This window comes from Mus caroli, unplaced genomic scaffold (genome assembly GCF_978045245.1).
Source record: "Mus caroli unplaced genomic scaffold, Mus_caroli_1 scaffold_19, whole genome shotgun sequence".
NCBI classification, from domain to species: Eukaryota; Metazoa; Chordata; class Mammalia; order Rodentia; family Muridae; genus Mus; species Mus caroli.
The window spans coordinates 1,272,625-1,294,019 of NW_028227274.1; the positions used below are offsets into that span (position 1 = coordinate 1,272,625).

General features: G+C 43.1%; 1 pseudogene; it reads right to left on the minus strand.

Annotated features, from left to right (window-relative positions):
- Nucleotides 1-20,126: 20,126 nt before the first annotated feature.
- On the minus strand, nt 20,127-21,384 carry LOC110285091 (carbohydrate sulfotransferase 10 pseudogene; annotated as a pseudogene).
- Nucleotides 21,385-21,395: the final 11 nt, after the last annotated feature.

Here is a 21,395-nt window from a genome sequence, read left to right on the forward strand (position 1 = left end):
CTGGGTCTTCAATTCTATTCCATTGATCTACCTGTCTGTTGCAGTACCAGTACCATGCAGTGTTTTATCACAATTGCTCTGTAGTACAGCTTGAGGTCAGACATGTTGAATCCACCAGAAGTTCTTTTATTGTTGAGAATAGTTTTTCCATCCTATAGATGACTGTGAGCATCCACTTCTGTATTTGCCAGGCACTGGCATAGCCTCATATGAGATAGCTATATCAGGGTCCCTTCAGCAAAATCCTTCTGGCATTGTGCAATAGTGTCTGGGTTTGGTGACTGATTATGGGATGGATCCCCGGGTGGGATAGTCTCTGGATAGTCCATCCTTTCGTCTTAGCTCCAAACTTTGTCTCTGTAACTTTTTTCATGGGTATTTTGTTCCCTATTCTAAGGAGGAATGAAGTATCCACACGTTGGTCTTCCTTCTTCTTGATTATCTTGTTTATCAAATTGTATCTGGGGTATTCTAAGTTTCTGGGCTAATATCCACTTATCAATGAGTGCATATCTAGTGGCTTCTTTTGTGATTGGGTTACCTCACTAAGGATGATATCGTCCAGATACATCCATTTGCCCAAGAATTTCATAAATTCATTGTTTTTAATAGCTGGGTAGTACTCCATTGTGTAAATGTACCACATTTTCTGTAACCATTCTTCTGTTGAAGGACATCTGGGTTCTTGCCAGCTTCTGGCTATTATAAATAAGGCTGCTATGAACATAGTGGAGCATGTGTTCTTACACTAGTTGGAACATCTTCTGAGTATATGCCCAGGGGAGGTATTGCTGGATCTTCAGGTAGTACTATGTCCAATTTTCTGAGGAACTGCCAGACTGACTTCCAGAGTGGTTGTACAAGCTTGCAATCCCACCAGCAATGTAGGAGTGTTCCTCTTTCTCTACATCCTCGCCACCATCTGCTCTCACATGAATTTTTTATCTTAGCCATTCTGACTGGTGTGAGGTGGAATCTCAGGGTTGTTTTGATTTGCATTTTCCTGATGATTAAGGATGCTGAATATTTTTTCAGGTGCTTCTCAGCCATTCGGTATTACTCAGTTGAGAATTCTTTGTTTAAATCTGTACCCCATTTTTAATGAGGTTATTTGAATTTCTGGAGTCCAGCTTCTTGAGCTCTTTGTATATATTGGATATTAAACCCCTATCAGATTCAGGATTGGTAAAAATCCTTTCCCAATCTGTTGGTGGCCTTTTTGTCTTATTGACGGTGTCTTTTGCCTTACAGAAGCTTCACAATTTTATGAGATCCCATTTGTCAATTCTTGATCTTACAGCGCAAGCCATTACTGTTCTGTTCAGGAATTTTTCCCCTGTGCCCATATCTTCCAGGCTTTTCCCCACTTTATCCTCTATAAATTTAAGAATCTCTGGTTTTATGTAGAGGTCTTTGATCCACTTAGATTGAGCTTTGTACAAGGAGATAAAAATGGATCAATTTGCATTCTTCTACAAGATAACTGCCAGTTAAGCCAGCACCATTTGTTGAAAATGCAGTCTTTTTTCCACTGGATGGTTTTAGCTCCTTTGTCAGAGATCAAGTGACCATAGGTGTGTGGGTTCATTTCTGGGTCTTTAATTCTATTCCATTGATCTACCTGTCTGTCGCAGTACCATTACCATGCAGTGTTTTATCACAATTGCTCTATAGTACCACTTGAGGTCAGACATGGTGAATCCACCAGAGGTTCTTTTATTGTTGAGAAGAGTTTTTGCTATCATTGGTTTATTATTATTCAGATGGCTTTGCAAATTGCCCTTTCTAACTCAGTGAAGAATTGAGTTGGAATTTGATGGGGATTGCATTGAATCTGTAGATTTCTTTCGGCAGGATAACCATTTTTACTATATTAATCCTGCCAATCCATGAGCATGGGAGATCTTTTCATCTTCTGAGATTTTCAATTTCTTTCTTCAGAGACTTGAAGTTCTTATCATACAGATCTTTCACTTCCTTAGTTAGAGTCAAACCAAGGTATTTTATATTATTTGTGATTATTGTGAAGGGTGTTGTTTCCCTAATTTTTTTCTCAGCTCATTTATCCTTTGTGTAGAGAAAAGCCATTGAGTTTGAGTTAATTTTATATCCAGCTACTGCACTGAAGTTGGTTATCAGGTTTAGAAGATCTCTGGTGGAATTTTTAGGATCACTTATATATACTATCATATCATCTGCAAATAGTGATATTTTGACTTTTTCCTTTCCAATTTGTATCCCTTTGATCTCCTTTGGTTGTCTAGTTGCTCTGGCTAGGATTTCAAGTCCTATATTGAATAGGTAGGGAGAGAGTGGGCAACCTTATCTTAGTGGGATTGCTTCGAGTTTCCCTCCATTTAGTTTGATGTTGGCTACTAGTTTGCTCTATATTGCTTTTATTATGTTTACGTATGGGCCTTCAATTCCTGATCTTTCCATGACTTTTATCATGAAGGGGTGTTGGATTTTGTCAAATGCTTTCTCAGCATCTAAAGAGATGATCATGTGGTTTTTGTCTTTGAGTTTGATTATATAGTGGAATATGTTGATGGATTTCCATATATCAAACCATCCCTGCATCCCTGGGATGAAGCCTACTTGATCGTTTTGATGTGTTCTTGGATTCGGTTTGCAAGGATTTTATTGAGTATTTTTGCATCGATATTCATAAGGGAAATTGTTCTGAAGTTCTCTTTCTTTGTTGGATCTTTGTGTGGTTTGTGTATCAGAGTAATTGTGCCTTCATAGATTGAATTTGGTAGAGTACCTTCTCTTTCTATTTTGTGGAATAGTTTGTGGAGAGTTGGAATTAGGTCTTCTTTGATAGTCTGATAGAACTCTGCACTAAACCCATCTGGTCCTGGGCTTTTTTTGGTTGAGAGACTATTGATGACTGCTTCTATTTTTTTAGGGGAAATCGGACTGTTTAGATCGTTAATTTGATCCTGATTTATCTTTGGTACCTGGTATCTGTTTAGGAAGTTGTCCATTTCATTCAAGTTTTCTCGTTTTGTTGAGTATAGCCTTTTGTAATAGGATCTGATGATGTTTTGGATTTCCTCAGGTTCTGTTGTTATGTCTCCTTTTCCATTTCTGAATTCGTTAATTTTGATACTGTCCCTGTGCTCTCTAGTTAGTCTGGCTAAGGGTTTATCTATCTTGTTGATTTTCTCAAAGAACCAGCTCCTGGTTTGGTTGATTCTTTGAATCGTTCTTTTTGTTTCCACTTAGTTGATTTCAGCCCTGAGTTTGATTATTTCCTGCCGTATACTTCTCTTGGGTGAATTTGCTTCCTTTAGTTCTAGAGTTCTAGGTGTGCTGTCAGGCTGCTAGTGTATGTTCACTCTAGTTTCTTTTGGAGGCACTCAGGGCTATGAGTTTTCCTCTTAGGACTGCCTTAATTGTGTCCCATTAGTTTGAGTATGTTGTGGCTTCATTTTCATTAAACTCTAAAAAGCCTTTAATTACTTCTTTATTTCATCCTTGACCAAGGAATCATTGAGTAGAGTGTTGTTCAGTTTTCATGTGAATGTTGGCTTTCTATTTTTTACGCTGTTATTGAAGATTAGCCTCAGTCCATGGTGATCAGATAGGATGTATGGGATGATTTCAATATTTTTGTATCTGTGGAGGCCTGTTTTGTGACCAATTAAATGGTCAGTTTTGGAGGAGGTATAATGTGGTACTGAGAAGAAGATATATCCTTTTGTTTTAGGATAAAATGTTCTGTAGATATCTATTAAATCCATTTGTTTCATACCTTCTGTTAGTGTCCATGTGTCTCTGTTTAGTTCCTGTTTCCAGGATCTGTCAATTGGTGAGAGTGAGGTGTTGAAGTCTCCCACTATTATTGTGTGAGGTGCAATGTGTGCTTTGAACGTTACTAAAGTTTCTTTAATGAATGTGGCTGCCCTTGTATTTTGAGCATAGATATTCAGAATTGAGCGTTCATCTTGATAGATTTTCACTTTGATGAGTATGAAGTGCACCTCCTTGTCTTTTTTGATAACTTTGGGTTGGAAGTCAATTTTATTCGATATTAGAATGGCTATTTCAGCTTGTTTCTTAGGACCATTTGCTTGGAAAATTGTTTTCCAGCCTTTCACTCTGAGGTAGTGTCTGTCTTTTTCCCTGAGGTAGGTTTCCTGTAAGCAGCAAAATGTTGGGTGCTATTTGTCTATGTCTATTAGTCTATGTCTTTTTATTGAGGAATTGAATCCATTGATGTTAAGAGAAATTAAAGAAAAGTAATTAAAATAAAATAATTATTTTGTTGTTAAAGTTGGGATTCTGTTCTTGCAGCTGTCTTCTTTTAGGTTTGTTGAAGGATTATGTTCTTGCTTTTTCTAGGGTGTAGTTTCCGTCCTTGTGTTGGTGTTTTACCTTTATTATCCTTTGAAGGGATGGATTTGTGGAAAGATGTTGTGTGAATTTGGTTTTATCATGGAATACTTTGGTTTCTCCATCTATGGTAATTGAGAGTTTTGCTGTGTATAGTAGCCTGGGCTGGCATTTGTGTTCTCTTAGGGTCTGCATAGCATCAGTCCAGGATCTTTTGGCTTTCATAGTCTCTGGTGAGAAGTCTGGTGTAATTCTAATAGGCCTGCCTTTATACATTACTTGACCTTTTTCCCTTACTGCTTTTAATATTCTATCTTTATTTAATGCATTTGTTGTTTTGATTATTATGTGTTGGGAGGAATTTCTTTTCTGGTCCAGTCTATTTGGAGTTCTGTAGGCTTCTTGTATGTTCATAGGCATCTTTTTCTTTAGGTTAAAGAAGTTTTCTTCTATAATTTTGTTGAAGGTATTTGCTGGCCCTTTAAGTTGGAAATTTTCATTCTCATCTACTCCTATTATTTGTAGGTTTGGTCTTCTCATTGTGTCCTGCGTTTTCCTGGATGTTTTGAGTTAGGATCCTTTTGCATTTTGCATTTTCCTTGATTGTTGTGCCCAAGTTCTCTATGAAATCTTCTGCACCTGAGATTCTCTCTTCCATGTCTTATATTCTCTTGTATTCAGCATCTCTGTTGCTGATGCTCGCATCTATGGTTTCTTATTTATTTCCTAGGGTTTCTATCTCCAGGGTTGTCTCACTTTGGGTTTTCTTTATTGTTTCTACTTCCCGTTTTAGGTCTCGGATGGTTTTGTTCAATTCCATCACCTGTTTGGCTGTGTTTTCCTGTAATTCTTTAAGGACTTCTACCTCTTTAGCAGTGTTCTCCTGTATTTCTTTAAGTGAGCTATTAATGCCCTCTATCAGCATCATGAGATATGATTTTAAATCCATGTCTTGCTATTCGGGTGTATTGGGGTATCTGGGACTGGCTGAGGTAGGAGTGCTGGGTTCTGATGATGGTGACTAATCTTGGTTTCTGTAAGATTCTTACATTTGACTTTCACCATCTGGTGATCTCTGGAGTTAGTTATTATAATTGTCTCTGGTTGGAGCTTGTTCCTCCTGTGATTCTGTTAGCCTCTGTCAGCAGTCCTGGGAGTCAAGCTCTCTCCTGAGTCTCAGTGGTCAGAGTACTCTCTGCAGGCAAGCTCTCCTCTTGCAGGGAATGTGCACAGAGGTCTGGCATTCAGACCTGCCTCCTGGCTGAAGATGAATGCCCGAAACAGGGCCTGTACCAGATAATGTGTTGCCTCCGCAGTCCACAAGCTGAATTGTGCAGACTGGTCTCTGAGGGACCTAGGACATAAGGGACCCGGCTCCCCCACCTACTCTGGCAGTCAGAGCCCTACCAGGTGGGCATCTCTCCTCTGGCGAGGAAGGTGCCCAGATGTCTGGAGCCTGAAATGGGGGTCTCTCCCAGAAGCTGTGTCACTTCTGCCTGTCCCAGAAGCTGTGTTGCTTCTGCAGTCCACACTCTCACCTGCACAGACTGGTCTCTGAGGGACCTGGGGCACAAGATGGCTCCCTCACCAGCTCAGGCAGTCAAAGCCCTCTGCCTTGCCTTCTCAATGGCTGGGACTGTCTGACCCAGAACTGTGAGCCAACTTGTCTTTTCTCCCTTAATTAACGTCTGTCCAGCATTTCATCACAACAGTGAGAAAAAAATAATACAGTGGCCGAACCTTCAACTCATAGACATAGCATATGGACCATAGGAAGTGGAAAAAAAACAAAACAAAACAAAAACCAAGACATTACAGTAAATTATTGTGGTCTCCACGCTACCCAGCTTCCCTGAGACTCCCGGGTTCTGAGGTGCTGCAGAGCAGGCACAGCAGTAGCTCTTTTTGCTCTCTACCTGGGTGATGTGGATGGTGCAGAGGTGTGTCTGCATTTTGAAAACTCACCACTAGGTGGCATTACACATTTGCCAAGACAGAACGGTTCTGTTTTCTTAGTTCAACTCTAATGAAACTTTTTTAAAAAGAGACTTGGAGAAAGTTAACACTAAAAAATATTTTGGCCCGTGTGTGTGTGTGTGTGTGTGTGTGTGTGTGTGTGTGTGTGTGTGTGTGTGCCATGGCACTACCATGGAGTCAGAGGACAGCTCTCTGCTGTCAGTTATCTCCTTATGAATCTTAGGGATGGAACTCGGGCTGTCCGTTTTGGAGGCAAGTGTCTTTACTTTCTGAGTTACCTCACAGAACCCACCATTAGATTTTTGACAAAGTATTTCCCCTAGTGGATAATATTTAATGATGTGACATTTTTTATTTTCCAAAGGTGATAATAGAATAAGCAACATTTAATTGTGAAGCAGACACACAAGAATCCTATGAGCCCAGCGCATGAAAGCACCGCCATCTGAAAAACCAGACAAACAAGCTGTTCACCCTGAACCCTGGCTTTCACAAGCCAGCAGCAGAACGCTGTGCACAAGCAGAGTGCGAAGCTCTGCTCAGAGCAGCACACACAACAGCCAGGTTCTGTGAACCTCCTGGTGCTGGGTCTGCCTTTCTGTGGTAAGCTAAAGGTGAAGTTTCCAATATGTCATGATACAATGGCTGACGGTTTGTGTTTTCTCTTCTCTTACCCACGGACATTTACTGAGAATCTCAGCGCACAAAGCACAAAGAAGTGAATCTTTCACAGCCAGCCAGACTTGGCCTCCTTTGTGAAGTTCAATGCTGAGAATGAAGCTTACCATGTCAGGTTCAAATACTCAGACTCTGTAGGGCTGTAGGTCCCGTGCCCAGTCAGCCACAGGGCACAGCCGCTTGGGCAGGCGGGATGAGGGGAGTTTCACTGTGCTTACCCACTCCATATTGCGCAGGTCCTGGGCCATAGGGAAGTGTCATGGCACCACTGGGGGGCGGGGGAGCACAGTGAGATGTGGGAAAGCCAGAGCTTGTTGGGGGGGGGGGGGGGGGTCCTGGGCCTGCAATGAGGCTGGGGCCATGGGGTTCTCAGGCTCTTAGACATTCAGTTGCTGCTGGAGTAACAGAGGGCTGAGAATGGAGTGGGAACCTGTGGGCTAGGTTTAGCCCAGGGCCAGGGGGGGACAAGGTGAGCTCCAGCTAGCCTCCAGGCTAAGAAGAAAAACAGCTAGCATGTACTCAGTGCCTGGCTGACAAGGAGAGTCTGTGGTCTCTCCTGCAGAACACTGAAAGTATATTCAGACCATGTGTTGGCCAAGTGTGGCCACTTCTGTAATCCCAGCACTCAGGAGGTCCAACAGGAAGATTGTGAGAGACCAGTGTGAGCGACATAAGGAAACTATACCAAAAATCAAACCAAGCAATCAAAGGCTGAGGATATAGTCAATAGCAAAGCCGAATTCCATTTTGGTACAGGAAAATAAAATCACTCTCATATGATGGTTGATGGAGAAAAGCTTATTTACTGATCTTGCCTAAGGTCCCTCACCTACAAACAACACAGCTGAATTCAGAATTACTGTCTTGTGCTACTCCCTAAGGCCAAGAGTTCTTTAAGTAAAAACGTTTTAAGCCTCGTTGGGGAGTTTTACTATAGTACAACAGGGTTCCGAAGGCCAGTAGACAAGGCTGATCTGGAGTTACCTAGCGTACCTTCCCCAGACCCATGATAAAACAGAGTCTAAGCACATGCAAAGGTTGGAGAAAAGCATGCATGCTCTTACACATGCATGGGCTTCACAGTGAGCAACATGATGTGAGATCCATGACACTCAGCTTAAGAAATGGCCTGCCTCCTTCAACATGGCTCTGAACGCTCTAAATCTCTCTCCTGCCTCATCTGAATCCCAACTGTGTCTGTGAGTCAGAAAGAGAGGCAGCAGCCCTCTACAATACAGTTAATGCAGCTAACCACTCTCCCTCTACAATACAGTTAATGCAGCTAACCACTCTCCCTCTACAATACAGTTAATGCAGCTAACCACTCTCCCTCTACAATACAGTTAATGCAGCTAACCACTCTCCCTCTACAATACAGTTAGTTAATGCAGCTAACCACTCTCCCTCTACAATACAGTTAGTTAATGCAGCTAACCACTCTCCCTCTACAATACAGTTAATGCAGCTAACCACTCTCCCTCTACAATACAGTTAATGCAGCTAACCACTCTCCCTCTACAATACAGTTAGTTAATGCAGCTAACCACTCTCCCTCTACAATACAGTTAGTTAATGCAGCTAACCACTCTCCCTCTACAATACAGTTAGTTAATGCAGCTAACCACTCTCCCTCTACAATACAGTTAATGCAGCTAACCACTCTCCCTCTACAATACAGTTAGTTAATGCAGCTAACCACTCTCCCTCTACAATACAGTTAGTTAATGCAGCTAACCACTCTCCCTCTACAATACAGTTAGTTAATGCAGCTAACCACTCTCCCTCTACAATACAGTTAGTTAATGCAGCTAACCACTCTCCCTCTACAATACAGTTAGTTAATGCAGCTAACCACTCTCCCTCTACAATACAGTTAGTTAATGCAGCTAACCACTCTCCCTCTACAATACAGTTAGTTAATGCAGCTAACCACTCTCCCTCTACAATACAGTTAGTTAATGCAGCTAACCACTCTCCCTCTACAATACAGTTAGTTAATGCAGCTAACCACTCTCCCTCTACAATACAGTTAATGCAGCTAACCACTCTCCCTCTACAATACAGTTAGTTAATGCAGCTAACCACTCTCCCTCTACAATACAGTTAGTTAATGCAGCTAACCACTCTCCCTCTACAATACAGTTAGTTAATGCAGCTAACCACTCTGGGCAGAGCAGCACCTAAGAAGCCACGCAATGATGCACAAACAGAAGGTGCCAGAACTTGGGGTTTACTTCCTAAGAGACTTTCTAATGTGCCTTTGCTTTTGTGTTTTGTAAGAGAAGCAAGTGAGACAGCAGAACACAGAGCAGGATCAGAAGGTCAGCTTTCCCGTCTGGCCTGGACCAGCTTGCTTCTTGGTTCTCGGCCACCTGATTCCTCACCACCAGAAGAAGTCTGGCATGGGCCTTTCTCATAAAGGAAACCCCAAAGAACTGTCCGTTTTTATTGTTTTAAATATAACTTTGCTATTTATTAAAGAACTCAACTTAAGTGTCCTTAAGAAACATCCTCCCTGGGGCATTTAGAAGCCCAATTGCATGGATTCCAGTGCAGGACTTGAGAGGGATGAGGGCAGTGCTGGACACAGGTTTTGTTCTGGCCTGACAGATAGTTGACACTCAACACATATGAGCAACTTTGTAGAAGTCTGTTTATCTCTACAAAGCAGGGTCTGGATCTTTTCCCACACTCTTCTCAAAATCAAGCTCAAAGCTGAGCAATGCAAGCAGCTAGGGCAGTTCTTGCCTGTTGGTCAATAAGTTATCTGATTGGACAGGAAAAAGTCAACCATCTTTTTATTCACTGAAGTTCCACTCGCTGCATGTTTACAGATTGGTTTGCATTTCTAAGAGCTGAAGCTGTCCTAGGTAATGTGTTACTGGTGAACACTCAGGAACTCCAGCCACAGGGGTCAAACCTGGGCAAAGAGTATGAAATACAGGCTCTGCCTTCAGCCTCCCACTTTAACTTGAGCCTAGGACTCAGGGACCAGGCAGACCCAGCCCCAATCAGGCCCCAGAAATAAGCTGTCTTGAGTTGGAAAGCAGGAAGTTACTGTGGTGAGCAGCAGCCTTCTGAGCTGTGCCAGATCTCATGTGCCTTTCCTGGAACCTGGATGCAGCTCTCAGAAAGGGCTGACCACAGAGTGGCGGCAGTAACTCAATGACATTCTCTGGCAAGCTTTCCAGAAACACTATGCCAGGACATGCCAGTAACACACCGAGCTCCAGCAGAATGTCTGTTTGCCTAGCTGACGACAGCCCCTAAACACATCTTTATATCAGGATACATTCAGCAACAAAGGAACGCTGGGAATAAAGCTTTCATCAATACATCACCAACATTATCCTGAATACATTCCCTAACCACTGAGGCAACGAGGCTGCTTATCATGGAAGAGATACTTGAGATGAGCCAGGCTCAGCAAGACAACTACTCAGTCTCAACTGTCAGCCTGCAGAGAAAAGTGTATATTGGGGCAGCATAGCCTGTCCTCCAGCCAAGGTCAGAGTCTCTTCCTGGTTGGCTCTAATGAAACAATTGTAAAGATCCTACACTTGGTTCCACCCTGCACTTGTGTTTAGGCTTTGTTAAGTTTGCAGTAGACCACTGTCATTTCTCATTACTCTAATTTTCATAGTTGGGGGGACTGACTACCAAATAGGGCAATGAAGATGATGGGATGGGTATTTCTACATCCTGCAGTCTTTGAGGATGTCACAAAACACTATTCACCTCATGATTCCAAGGGCTTTTATTTGTTTGGATTTTCCTACTATGACTGCTCTTACTTGAAAATTCAAGAAACAATGTGATGATCTTGTCTACTACAAGGTGTGCCCATCTGCAATACACATTTAGGAATAAAGGAAATGTCTGTAGGTGGTTATGTGGTCTTAATGGACCCATGGACCCATAAGGAGAGAGAAGATGGTAAAGAGAAGAGGAAGCTGCTATTGGGTAGGTGAATCATGAAAACATAACCATGAGGGCTGGCCAATTGAACTTAAGAAATGCCCAGAAATGCCCAGATAGAACATGGAAAGTTATAACTTGGGGTTATTGATGGGGAAATAGATTCTAGTATCATAGAGAGTAGATATTTGCCCAGCTCTAGTGCTGATCAAGGCTTATTATAAATATAAAGGTTGTGTGTCTTTTATCTAGGAACTGAATGATCAAAGGTGGAGTAGATACCCCAATTAATACAACAATCCAGTCTTGGCTGAGAGTCAACATGCAGCCTTTGAGCCTCCAGCCTTGAGCCTGTGTGTGGAGAAGTGGGGTGCTGAGGACAGATGCCAGCTGGCATCTGACAGCTGAGCTATCTGTCCCTCTATTCTCTCTCATTTGCCTTTTCAGTGTTAAATACACCACTGTGGAGACTGTACCTTTGATCAAAGGGGCAAGGGAAAGAATACCATCCATTCAAGCCATGGGACATAGAGGCGGCAGGGGTAGGGAGAAGACAAGACAGATCACAGCAGAATACCCCAAAATGATAGCACCTAAACAATGGATGGCAACGACCAATATAAACAAAGTCACACTTAGCAGGCAAATGTTCAAATTGTCATTTTTAAAACTGAGGTGATGTCCACACAGATCCATACTGTGTTATTCTTTCTCAGGCATCCGTACAGAGCTGTAGACAATCAAATGAAGTTAAAGACTCCCAAGAAAGACAATGCCATAGTCACTACTCACCCATATCCTTTCTCATGTGCAGAAAATCTAAGATAACCCAAAGAGCAGTGGAATTAGAAAATCACTGAGCTAATTTTACATAAGCTGAACATTTAAATATGAAGCATGTGTCTAACATTAAGAATTAGGAATTGTAAAATTAATTTTACACAAGAAAATGCTTTAGGTTGACTAAGAATACAATTTTAAAACATGTAAAGCCTGTTTGTACAACACAAATATATTTCAGAGAAATTTTCCTATTGGCAGAGAAGAAAGTAAGTTCAAGGACTGGGGCACTTGCTGTCCAGGCAGAGAAAATTCTTCCAAACTCGTCTATGTATCTGTCACTATTTTTAAAAAAATATTTACTTTATGGATGTGAATACACTATAGCTGTCTTCACACACACCAGAAGAGTGCATCAGATCCCATTACAGATTGTAACCTCCCCACCCTCCGCCTGAAACCTGTTTGCTCAGGTTTCACTGTTATCTAGAAGAGAGCATGGGGTGGAGTCTGCAGCCCTATCATTCTGCCACTTCCACTGCTGCTACCTGCTACCTGCTACCTGCTACCTGCTGCCAAGCACGTGGTCACCTGCAACTGGACTCCAGGGTTGTTTGGCGGGAATGGGCCCCTTCCCCATTCTTCATAACCCGGTGCACTGAATAGTAAAACTGAGCTTTGATCAGAATCTGGTTTGTCTTAGCCCCTTCTTTCTCCCATCAGTCTAGTTCCTTTTCTTTCAGCTCGAATCTGCTATCTCAGCCGTACCCATTCCTCGTGAGCTGCTGGACGGCCCGAAACAGTTTGGCACCCGAACAGGGACCTGAAGAATGGCAGAAGGACACTGAGAGAACGCTGTCCATGTGGAGCTCCATGGGAAAAGCAAATGGTCTTCATATCGGGCACCGGAGCAATGAACAGGTACACATGCTAGCGCTAGCTTAAAATTTCATTTTTAAAGGGTTACTGAGGGTGCGGTAGGATAGGAACTAAGCTTGAATCGGCACTAACCCAACGCTGGTCCTGCTTTGGTCAGCAGCATATTAATCGGAACTAGAAACTGGAATCAGGCAGTCGCTCACAGCTTTTAGGGGCTGTTTCAGGCGAGAGAAGGTAGGGTTTGAAGTTATGGATCAGGCAGTCATCCGTAGTTTTCAGAAGCTGTTTCAGGCCAGAGGAGTAGGGCTTGAAGTACAATTGGTAAGAAATTTTTTTAGACAGGATAGATAGCTGTCGCCCATGGTTCAAGGAAGAAGAAACAGTAGATTGCAGAACCTGGGAGAAAGTTGGTGAGGCCTTGAAAATCACTCAGGCAGATAATTTCACCTTAGGCCTCTGGGTGCTCGTAAATGATGCTATCAAAGATGCTACCTTTCTGGGGTTAAATTGTACCCAGGCAGAGCTTGTAGAATCTCAGGAAGAATGCCTATCAGAGAGGGCCTTTTCAGAAAAGGGTCCTCTTAACTCTAAAATTGATAAATGTGGAAACTCTGATGATGAACTAATTTCTAACAGAAATCACTTAGAGGAGCTGCCCATTATTTTGATGAGAATTGGCTTTCTTGCAAGTCTCCTGCTCCACCTATGGTCCCCACCTCGGGAGATGCTACTCATAGGGACATGCTACTAAGCAAATTAGAGTTTGAAATTAAGCTTCAGAAGTTGACTAATGAGCTTCGGGAGCTAAAAAGGATGTCAGAAGCAGGGAAGAGTAACTCTTCTGAAGTTCACCAGTGCTGCTAGAAAGAGCTGTGAGTCAGGCTCGTGGGAGAGGACAGAATACGTCTGATATGCTAGCCTTTCCTGTGGTCGAGGTAGTTGATCAGCAAGATACTAGAGTCAGACATTACCAGACTTTGGATTTCAAGTTGATAAAAGAGTTAAAAACGGCTGTTGTGCAATATGGCCCTTCAGCCCCATTTACTCAAGCGTTACTGGATACAGTCGTGGAGTCACACTTAACCCCGCTAGATTGGAAGACTCTTTGTAAGGCTACCCTGTTAGGAGGAGATTTTTTTGCTTTGGGATTCTGAATGGCGAGATGCCAGTAAGAAAATTGCTGCTTTAAATGCTCAGGCTGGTAATTTAGACTGGGATAGCAACATGCTCTTAGGAGAGGGTCCATATGAGGGACAGACAAATCAGATTGATTTTTCCCATTGCAGTGTACACGCAAATTGTGGCAGCTTCGCGCAGTGCTTGGGGACAGTTGCCAGACAAAGGAGATATTGGTGGAAGTTTAGCTAGCATTCAGCAGAGTTCTGATGAGCCTAACCAAAACTTTGTGGACAGGCTTTTGATTTCAGCTAGTAGAATCCTTGCAAAGTCGGACACGGGAATTCCTTTCGTTATGCAATTGGCTTATGAGAATGCTAACGAGCAATGTGCCAAGCTGCAGTTCAACCACATAAGGGACAGACAGATTTGGCAGGATATGTCCATCTTTGCGCAGACATTGGGCTGTCTTGTGCAATTTCACAGGGGACCCACATACAAGCAATGTTCTCGCGGAAACGAGGGAATAATGCATGTTTTAAATGTGGAAATTTGGATCATTTTTAAAGTAATTGTCCTAAGAACAAAGGTGCCAAGGATAGTCAAGCAGGCCATGCCCTGTGGGAAGCCACATACGCCATTACAAGGTGTTGCTGGCTACCACCCATAAGTTTAGGTAAACAACCAATGTGCACATGTGCAGTAGAGGTTTTTGCCGAGTCACTGCCTGGCCCGAGGCATGCAAATGAGGAACTGAAAGCATAACCAATCGGGTGTAGACACGCCTCTCCTAGGCCTATATAAGCAGTGCCAGTTCTGGGGCTCGGGGTCTTTTTGCCTCTGCAATCAAGCTCTCCCAATAAACGTGTGCAGAAGAATCCTATTGTGACGTCTTTCTTGCTGGCAAGTCGGGCGCTCACAGCGCCCCAGGAATTTGTCCCCATGCAAGAAAGGCTACCACTGGGCCAGGGAGTGCAAGTCTAAGCCAGGCATTCTGAGCCACCCGGTGCTGGGAAATGAGGGAAGGGGTCAGCCCCAGACCCTGACTTACTTGAAGAAAATAGCTTATGGGGCTATAAATCTGCTGCCCAGCCAACAAGATCAGTTTTTGAGCTTGTCAGGTCAAACCCAGGAAATAAAAGACTCGACCTCTATTCCACCATCCACACAGTATTAACTCCAGAAATGGGAGTCCAAACTCTGCCTACTGGAGTCTTTGGACTGCTACCTGTAGAAACTAGTGGCTTTCTTTTAGGACGAAGCAATTCTATTGTAAAAGGCCTGCATATTTATCCAGGTGTTATAAATAATGATTATGAGGGAAATATTAAAATCATAGCTGCTTCCCCTCATGGTGTTATAACTGTACCCACTAATCAGAGAATTGCTCAACTTACTTTGATCCCTTTACGTCAGTCACCGTATGGATTCTTTAAAAGTGAGAGAGGACCAAGTAGCTTTGACTCCTCTGGCATAAATTGGGTGCAATCTATCATTAATCAGAGACCTAACCTTAAATTGACATTTGATGGAAAAAGCTTTGAAGGATTAATAGATACTGGGGCTGATGTAACGATTATAATACGGCATGACTGGCCCTCAAACAGGCCGTTGACTGATTCCTTAACTCACCTTCAAGGAATTGGGTAAGCTAGTAACCCAAAACATAGTTCCAAATTGCTAACCTGGAGAGATGGGGATGGAAAATCAGGAAAAATTCAGCCATACGTTATGTCAAATTTCCTGTAACTCTGTGGGGAAGAGATCTGTTGTCACAGTTGGGCATTATAATGTACAGTTCTAAGGAGATGGTGACTAAGCAGACATTCAGGCAGGGACCCCTGCCTGGTCATGGACTAATAAAGAAGGGACAGCAAATTAAGACTTTTGAGGATCCTAAACCTCACTCTAACACAAGAGGTTTAAAGTATTTTCAGTAGTGGCCACTATCTTGCCTGCATCCCACACCAAAAAAATCCAATGGCTTAATGATATTCCAGTGTGGGTGAATCAGTGATCTTTACCTAAAGAGAAAATAGAGGCTGCTTCTTTGCTAGTTCAGGAGCAATTAGAAGCCGGAAATTTGGTGGAGTCTCATTCTCCCTAGAATACACCAATTTTCATTATCAAGAAGAAATCGGATAAATGGAGACAGTTACAAGATTTAAGAAAAGTTAATGAAACTATGGTACCTATGGGAACTTTACAACCGGGACTTCCCTCCCCAGTAGCCATTCCTAAGGGATATTATAAGATTGTTATAGATTTAAAAGATTTTTTTCTTTACCATCCCTTTGCATCCAAAGGATTGTGAAAGATTTGCTTTTAGTGTTCCTTCTGTAAATTTCAAGGAACCCAGGAAAAGATATCAATGGACAGTTCTCCCGCAGGGGATGGCTAATAGTCCCACTTTATGCCAAAAGTTTGTGGCACAAGCCATTCAGCCTGTTAGACAACAATGGCCAAAGATTTACATCATTCATTTCACAGATGATGTTTTGATGGCGTGAAAAGACCCCCAGGATTTGCTTTTGTGTTATAGAGACTTACAAAAGGCCCTAGCTGATAAGGGATTGCAAATAGCTTCTGAAAAGATACAAACTCAGGATCCTTACAATTATTTGGGTTTTAGACTCACTGATCAAGCTGGTTTTCCCCCAGAAGATTGTTATTCATAGAGATAACTTAAGGACCTTGAATGATTTTCGAAAATTGTTAGGTGATATTAATCGGCTTCACCCCTATTTAATGCTTACTACAGGGGAGTTGAAACCTTTATTTGATATTCTTAAAGGGAGTTCTGATCCCACTTCCCCTAGATCCCTAACCTCAGAAGGATTGCTGGCCTTACAGCTAGTGGAAAAAGCTATTGAAAAGCAATTTGTCACTTATATAGATTACTCCTTGCTGTTGCACCTGTTAATTTTTAATACGACTCATGTGCCTACAGGACTGCTATGGCAGAAATTCCCTATAATGTGGATACATTCGAGGATTTCTCCTAAATGTCATATCTTGCCATATCATGAAGCAGTGACCCAGATGACTATCACTGGAAGAAAGCAGGCATTAACTTATTTTGGCAAAGAGCCAGATATAATTGTTCAGCCTTACAGCGTAAGGACACTTGGGTGAAACAGCATAGTACAGATTGGTTGCTTGCACAAATAGGGTTTAACGGAACTATAGAAAGCCACTACCCCCAAGATAGATTGATAAAAATTTTAAATGTACATGATGTGATATTCCCTAAAATGACTTCCGTACAGCCTTTATATAATGCTCTATTGATTTTTACCGATGACTCCTCTAAAGGGCGAGCTGGATATCTTATTAATAATCAACAGGTTATCATAGAGACTCCTGGCCTTTAGGCTCAGTTAGCTGAATTAACAGCAGTACTGAAGGTCTTTCAGTCTGTACATGAGGCTTTTAATATCTTTACTGACAGTTTATATGTTGCACAATCAGTACCCTTATTGGAGACCTGTGGTACGTTTAACTTCAATACGTCACATCATCACAAGAAACTATATGTATTAAAGGGTCACAGCATTAAGAAGACTGAGATCCACTGTGTTAGCACATCTTATCCAATAGAGAAAAGCCAATACTAACCCAGTGGGGCTTTGATAGAAACCAGCACCCTGAGGTGAGTGGAGAAGAGTCACTTACTACAGGAGACCTGCTGGTTTCATTCTGAAAATAAAGAAAATTATGCCACCATAAGTCTGCCTACAAGTATATGATAAACTTGACTGTCAGAAACAAAACAGCATTTCTGAATATTTTATATTAAGAATGCAAAGAGTTTCTTCAACTTTGACTCATACACACTCATAAACTGAGAGCCTGGAGTCCCACACACTGCACCAATGCACAGACATGATGTTCGTAGCAGAACTGTTTAAAAAGCAAGAAAGTCAGAAATATTATAAACACTCACTTCTGAGAGGTGGGTGAATGAATCACCATATTCTCTAATGGGATACTATACGTTACCAGGTTAGCAAACTTAGTACACTAACCACAACATATTAATATGAAATGAAGTGCTGAAGAATGCTTATGGCATGACATCATTTCTACATAGTTTAAAATCAAGCAGCAGTTCTTAGCCTGGGATCTGGATCTGGAATGTTCTTTGTGTTACAAACATTGTCTCCAGCAAAGCCCTAAAGAGGCTGTGGAAGCTTGAGGAGGCAGGGCTTAGTGAGAAGGTTTTAGGTCTTTGAGAATATGCCCTTGTAGGTAGCTAGGACACCCTGGTCAACCCCTTTACTGCTCTTCATACTCTGGTCATGATTCAAGCTGGTCAGGGCCTGGAGTGCTTACTCCTCTACTCTTCCTCCCACTTAGCAAGCCAAGGAAACTGAGGCTCAGGTAGATGGAACAACTTTCTCACAGTCATATCTGACATGGATGGGCTGATTTCAAGGTCCCCTATCTTCTACATGGAAATCCAAGTAAATGTCTTAAATATCAAAAGATTTTGACAGGAGACAGCTTGCACTGGCCTCTTGAACTTCTGGCACCTTCTCACCAGTGTCTGTAAACACTGAAGTATCTGCTCACAACTGGACCCACTTCCATCCCTAGAATGACTGTCACACAGATTAGACTGCATCTTTAGGAAACATCTTCCTCTTTAAGGTTCACAGCTAAGAGCGCATCCTGCAGAGGCTCCCAGCCAGAGATGTGGATTTTCTGAAGTAAAGTTTTTACCTTTTGGGGGAGGGGAGTAGTCTCTCATCACTTCAACCCAGCCCTGGGTTCCAGTTTTGATAACCAATACTCATTATAGTTAGATGTGCAATCTGACTTCAGGAATGATTCACTGAAGTCCAGGACAGCACAGAGAAATACCCCATTCAAGAGAGACAAATCTTGTGCCTGCTTGCAGAAGGGGTGGGGGTGGGGGGAAGGTGGATGCAGGACTGGGCTGGTCAGTGAGTCATCCTCCAGCACCCTGGAGAAAGCTGATGCTGGTTTTCCCTCTCTCAGGCAAGGGTATCTTGTGTTTGTTATAAACAACAGCAGTGGAAAGGGAAGCTGCACAGCCCAGTGCTTCAATCCTGTGCTCATTTCTAGTGCCCTGTGCTGAACTGCTTTGAAGGAATCCTATTGCTTTTTTTTTTTCACACATTTTAAATTTTATTTTACTTTTATGTTGACAAGTTCAGGAAAGGCTTTTTGAGAGTAGGGCTGTAGCCTCAAGATAAAGCTAGCTTAATTCCTCTCAACCCTGGGCCAGGGACTCACTCCTAGAAACTGCTCTGTCATCTTTAATAGCCCTTTGCTGCAGGTTGGCAGCCGAGACTGCGGCTGTGGCTTTCTTCTTGCTGGGGCTGGCCTCAGTGCCACGATTGATGACTTGTTATCTGTATGTCGTCACCAGAGGTGGCCTCACTCAGGATTTTATTGCTGATGAATCTGATTATCCAACTTGTGGCCTTTCAGTCAAGGATGGTGGCACTATTAGACTCAGGGTCTTAGGATCCCATCTGGCAACAGGAATGGACTTGGCAGTCTGTAAACAGCACTGGACTCTGCAAAGCAGGCCTGGCGAGCCCGTGTGTTGTCCTGACATGTCAGCAAGTACATGTCTCTAGCCCTGGAGAAGCTTTGTCTTCTCCTCCCTCTCAGGACAGGGAGGTTCATTCAGGAGACAGGTGGACATGCCCCTGCTGCTCACTCTGATGGGGCAGTGGAAGACAAAAGCAGTGGTCAAAGACAAAGATACCTGATTCCACAGCAGCCTGAGTTCCCAGGACCAGATGGTTTCTTCTCCTTCCCTGTGCCAAGTTCTAAGTCCTCGAAGATGTTCTGATAACACCCTCACTTTCCAGAAGGGAAGCTCTTCTGCAGAATGAAGCCAGTGCTTGTAGGGTGAGAGGTCCCAGAGAATGGGCTAGCCTGGGTCCTGGAAGGTCAGACTTCTCAAACTGTTCTGTGATTACCACCACCAAATGACACAATGTCCAAATGTCCTTGAGCCTCAAGCTCAAGGAGAATATGATCTGCTTCTATGGCTACTGCTGTGTCAAGGTGAAAGAAAGAGGTATCATTCTGGCTTAGAGTCAATACTGTATGGGCCCCAGTAACCTTTGCAGCCTCTCAGCATCTCCATCTTTCTTGAAAGTGCTGGGTCTGTACAATCCATAGGTCACGGGTGATACTACCTGACCACTGCTAACTGACACAGCACCAATGACAACATGACAGTTAAAGGAAGCAAGCTCCTAACACGTTCTCTGGGTCTGTCCACCTGTCTGCAAATATCCAGTCTTTCCTAACTTTTCATGGGGGTGACACAGGCTGGGGAGGGGAGTCACCTGAGCTAAGCATGTAATCAGAGCCCAACATCATCTGTGTACAGAACCATGGGACACAGTAGAGGAACTACCGTTCCTGTGCTCACATCTGGGTCTGACACATTAATTTAGCAAGAAATCTGATTTCTTATACCCAAAGAGCTTAAAGTCTCCTTCAAAATGTGCATAGAGATGCCAGATGTCTCATTTGCTGATGCCCAGGAAGTTCTGTTCTACCTTGGTTCTGTTGTACACGGTGATGCCCAGACGGATGGTGGGGTATGACATCAGATGGTCTATGCCAGCTTGGGGTATCTGCCTTCAAGGTCTCACCGTGTCTGACCACATTGTACTTTATCTCACAGGGTGCACAGAGTTCTACATAGGTCACGCAGTGAATGATATGGTCCCCAAACTAAATATCTAACCACCTGCTGTTTGGATCACCCAAGAAGCGCACAAAATCTTCAAAATGGATCCCCCCAGGTCTCTGTCCAGTTCTTCCAGTACTTGCTAATAATGCCTAGAGCTATCTCATGTCTTTACCAAGGTTCAAATCCAAGATTGTGAACAAACTTAACCTTAAAGGCAGAAATCAGTCTTTCAAAGGGATCTCTCACAACAAAAAACCTTGAAGTATGTTTTCAATCGCTTCTGAATTCCTGTTTTGCTGAAGGAAGAGAGGTGAGGAAGGCCATTTTTCTCATGGTCATGGACCACGTTTTCAGGAATCTCTTCAATGAAAGAAAACACTCCATTGAGAACAATCAGCACTTTCTTCCACTGGGTATTGCCCACTTTGGGAGTCTGACAGAAAAGAATCTTAGGCTTGTCACAGACAAACACAAGATCCAGGACAAACTTAGAGACCTTGGTGCGTGAGAGGTTCTGCAAAGCGTCCTCCTTGCAGGTGTTTCTGATGAGCTCCAGCCGCTCCAGATAAACCCGGGGCTGATTAGGAGGCTGTTCGAAAGCAACTGTTCGAAGCAGTTGGCTTCATGACTTCAGGAAAATGTTTCTCTCCTCTTAGATTCTCTGCTTCTGGCATGGTCGTCAGGAACATAAACTCCTGATTGCACTATACCCATCCGGGTCTTTAAAGGTTAACGTGATGAACTTGCTGGCCACCATGAACATGAAAATCACTCAAAAGCATGCAGCCAGCAGGAGCCACTGATGGTGCTGTTGTCAGACAGGGGCCACTCGACGATCCTTCCTGACAGGTTCACATCACGGCCCATCTGCGGCCTGTTTGGAGGCATCACATTCCTATGCTATACTTGTTCCTCTTGAGGTTTAAGGTTTCTCTGTCACCTCCGAGCACCTGTGCTCATGCTCCTCCCCACCGCTGGCACTCTGCTCGGGCCTCGCGGGGCCTGTGGGCATCCCGGG